Source organism: Haliotis asinina, unplaced genomic scaffold, assembly GCF_037392515.1.
Source record: "Haliotis asinina isolate JCU_RB_2024 unplaced genomic scaffold, JCU_Hal_asi_v2 scaffold_20, whole genome shotgun sequence".
NCBI lineage: Eukaryota > Metazoa > Mollusca > Gastropoda > Lepetellida > Haliotidae > Haliotis > Haliotis asinina.
Genome location: NW_027133892.1, coordinates 430,615 through 434,936, shown reverse-complemented (window position 1 = coordinate 434,936; position 4,322 = coordinate 430,615). Strand labels below are relative to the sequence as shown.

The 4,322-nt window shown below is 38.4% G+C and overlaps 1 pseudogene; it reads left to right on the top strand.

Annotated features, from left to right (window-relative positions):
- Nucleotides 1–2,128: 2,128 nt before the first annotated feature.
- On the top strand, nucleotides 2,129–4,033 carry LOC137269956 (uncharacterized; annotated as a pseudogene).
- The last annotated feature ends 289 nt before the right edge of the window (nucleotides 4,034–4,322 follow it).

Here is a 4,322-nt window from a genome sequence, read left to right as displayed (position 1 = left end):
ATGTTGACGCCCGAATTTGGCGCTAGTGGGATATTGTAGTAATGCCTGTCTCTGTGTTGTAATTGTGAGGTAATTATTTATTTTTACATATAAATAATATGAGGCAAAATTGTTTCACACTCAAATGCCTACAGTTTGATACCTTGCAAAATGAAATCCCTTATTTTCTTACAGAGCTGCGACATTTTTATGAACCCTATGAAAATGTGATCCAGGGCAAGCTACAGTCATTACAATCCATTTGAGTCAAAATCTCCCCAATGAATTGAACTCAAAATCACATAATCGTAAATTACTCACACCAACGCCCAAAGTAAACACCCCGACTCTGCAGAATATTGTCATAATATTTTGTCTACAAAATAAAAAAAAGTTGTTTAACAAACCATCATTGTTTCATTAGCAGTTTCAGTGTTTTAACTTGTGTCTTAACTGACAGAAGACAGGTTAAATATATTTTGATGCAGCATTCGATAATGTTATGTGTTTCATGAATATGGTGCTATGATTTTTCCATCATTGTAATTTAAATATGGGACAAGATGAACACACTTAGGTCGTACCTATTTGCTATATATCTTGTCTGAATGCTGGAAATTACGGTAGATCTAAGAGTAATGATGTGGTTATCTGACAATAAATGTTTGTCAACAGATCTTATGACATCATCTTCAGGTTTTTGCATGGTTTTTTGTTGTCACGAAAATAAATTTAAAAAGCAGTGACTGCCGTAATATGAATAGAAGTACTTATAATATTTACTGGGAATGTTGGAAACGCAATTCATGACTGTATAATCTGGAAAACTGAAGTAATCACAACCTGTGAAGAAAAATCAAGATCACCAACTCTACATTTTAGATTGGTGCATGCGTGATTGCTCAACATCCTTATTACAGCATTGCCGAAACGGAAACGGCGTGATCCAAAACATGAAATGCAGATGTCTTCCGCTTCTCGCTGCAACACTTAATAAGGGAGAGGCGACGTTGGTGCAGTCTGCAAGTTTTGCAGCAGTTAAAATCAACTCTATGCTTACTTTGCCTTCATCATTAAATTACATTTAGTTTATTTTATCAATGAACAATATCACAACGGTATTGTATGTATGCAAAGAAATTGATTTACAATAAAAAAAAAAAATGAAAAACCCAAACAAACCGTTATATTTTTCACACTTAAAATCTTAATTTTATTAACCTTGAATTACGTATGCTTTGATGTCATATCAAGAGGCGATGTATAGACTCCATAACTCGCATAACACCGCCATATTTCTGGAATTTCGATGCACATAGTGATAAACAACAAAATATAGCGCAAAAAATATAGTGTGTCAGTAACATGTATGATAAGGCATCAAGTCTAAACTTGAAAATACCATTCCTGCAGCACATGTACTAGGGTTGTATGGTATTTATAGAGCAATTTGCTTTAAAATCAATACACATTGGGCTATTTATTTGTGTTTGTTGCGTATAGAACTGTAAAATCAGTGTTTTTCGATCTCGTTCAGGCCAGACACGGCTCCTTAAATTGACAACTTTGCTTCAAAATATCAAAATCGAGATTTTTATTTTTTTTTCGTGTATTTATCGCGTGTACTTCGTGTTACAATATGTTGTTTTCAAAATAAAGTCATTTTAAGTAATATAAACCGGTACAAACATCAGCAAGTGTGTGATAATATTTAAATGTGTCCGTAAACAAACCCAGAATATCCCAACTTTCACCTACGACAACGCCCACCCAACACTGACAAACCCGTTTATGTTATACATCGCTAGAAAGCTCGTCGTCTCCGCCATGTTGCTGGTGAAAAACTTTCTAAATATAGATAGTCCATGTAAGGATATGGTCATTTTCCCGCGGTAGTGATTTTAAACGAAAACTTCCTATCCCACAATGCAACATTATGCAAAGCGAAATTTCCCACAATGCAACATTTGGTAATCTTCGCTCGATCCTTATATGGTAAAACGTATCCCGCAATGCACCATTCGGCATAGCAACGAAACTTTGGCCTTTCCCGGTAATTATACAAGATGGCGGCTGCTTAGCGAAGAGATTGACAGGTAAACACAGTTTTTGACGTATTCTTGAATGAAAATTTTTGAATTATTAAAAAATGAGAACCAAATCCAGGTCAAAACACGCCTATGGTAAGAATAAGAGGCGCAGGGCAAGTCAGTTGCGGCAGGCACGTTTAAAATGCGGTGTCAGCGATCAGACAAGTGTTGACAGCCCGATCAACCCCCATTCTGACAGCTTGAACATCTTAGATGCTTTGGGATCGTCTGGGGACCACGCTGTTGAGGACATTGTTTCCACTGGAGCCACTGAAAGTGAGAAATCGTTTGAATCGAATTCACGCAGTGACATTAAGTTCGCAAAATTTAAAAGTTTTGAAAACGCCCGATCTCATGTCCTTGACAATGACGAGCCTAAACCTCAGTGGATGTTGATTGATATGAGACAAATGAATTTATTCTTTCAAGAAATTTAGTGTCCATCATGCCATGAACAAGGTTCTTTGAATTTTGAAAAAAGTGACAATTTTGATAGGTTTGGAAATGCTATAAATATTATGGTGACTTGCCAAAACTGTCAGATGTGTGTGTCCAAGAACTACACCTCACCAAGATCAGGTAAGCAAGCAGGTAACAACCCCTTTCAAGTGAATGATATGTTCATGCTCTTTTTGTCAGAGATAGGACTTGGTCATGCTGCAATGAAAAAATTTTGTTTGGTTTTTGGAATGGAAGGTCTCCACGATAAGACATTTCAACGCAACCAAGACATTCTTTCCAAAGTTGTTATTGAAATACTGAGGATGTTTTGACTGAGAGTGTGGAAATTATCAAACAGGCTTATGCTGAACAACGGACTGTTTCAGATGATGTTCATTGGACATCACTGTCAGTTATGACGGATCATGGCAGAAGAGAGGCCACACTTCCAATTATGGTGCTGGTGCGGTCATTGATGATTTGACAGGTCTTGTGATTGATTATGAAGTCCTGTCAAAATACTGTCACGCATGTACCCTTCATGTCACCAGTCTGGAACAGGACTCTGCAGAGTTCAGACAGTGGTATGGAGGGAGGACATGCTTCAGTGTTGTCAAAACTATGAAGGCAGCTCCAATGCCATGGAAGTGGAAGCTGCTAAAAGGCTATGGTCCCGATCATTGGAAAAGTATAATGTACATGTATACTTTCAGATGGCGACAAAACCCACAAGGCTATCAACGACCTTCAGCCTAATAACCGGACATCAGCATTGACAAGGAAGACTTTATTAATCATGTTCATAAAAGGATGGCCACAGCTCTTCTGAACTTGTCAAAAGAATGTAGATTGGGTGGTAGAGGCAGAGGGAAACTGACAAAAGAAAAAGCTTTGAAACTGCAGTATTATTATGGCTTGTGTGCCACCAGTAACAATGTTGGTAACGTCGATGGTACGAGGAATGCCATCTGGGCGAGTTTGTGTCACTGTATGTCTACTGATGATGCTCCCCATCACAGTAGGTGTCCCAATGGCCCCTCCAGCTGGTGTGTTTACAACAGAGCACTTGCCAATGATCAAGAGCCTCCTTCTCATGAAAACAACATCAAACATTACCTTGATGCACATATTGCCGAACAAATGGTCCCTGTGTATCAAAGAATGTCTGATGAAAACCTCCTTAAGAGGATGACAAAGGGAAAGACACAGAATGCTAATGAATGATTGCATTCTGTGATCTGGTCCCGCTGTCCAAAGACTGTCTTTGTTGGCAAGAGGCGGTTGCATCGGGCAGTCGCATCTGCAATTGCCTCCTTCAATGAGGGTACTTGCCACATTACACAGGTGATGAACAAGCTTGCAATAGAAGCTAATGAACTAACAGCAGCTTCTGTTGAAAGACTTGATCAAGAAAGAACCCTCAAAGCCTCCAGGGTTGAACGCAAAGCAAAGTGGGAGGCCCAAAAAAGAGAGCGTGTGTTGAGGCAATTGCGGGGTTGACGTATGGTGCAGGAGAGTTTTAGGCTTTTTTCCTCTTTCTAAATGCATTGCTGCATGTATTTGGGCTAGATCCTTCAGTAAACTGAGGTTTTGAATGTGTTTATCTTGTGCTGAAGTGGAAAAAACACAACTAAACTTATTTCCTTATTTTCTCGATGAACGTCATTTTCGATCTTAGTGAACATAGTTCTCAGCTATTATTGGCCCGATTTGAATGAAATTGTGTTTACATATGGACAAGTGATTACTTTATGCAATAACAGAGAGACTTTCTCATTTTTGTTGCCTGATTTTTTTTTAAAAAAAAATAAA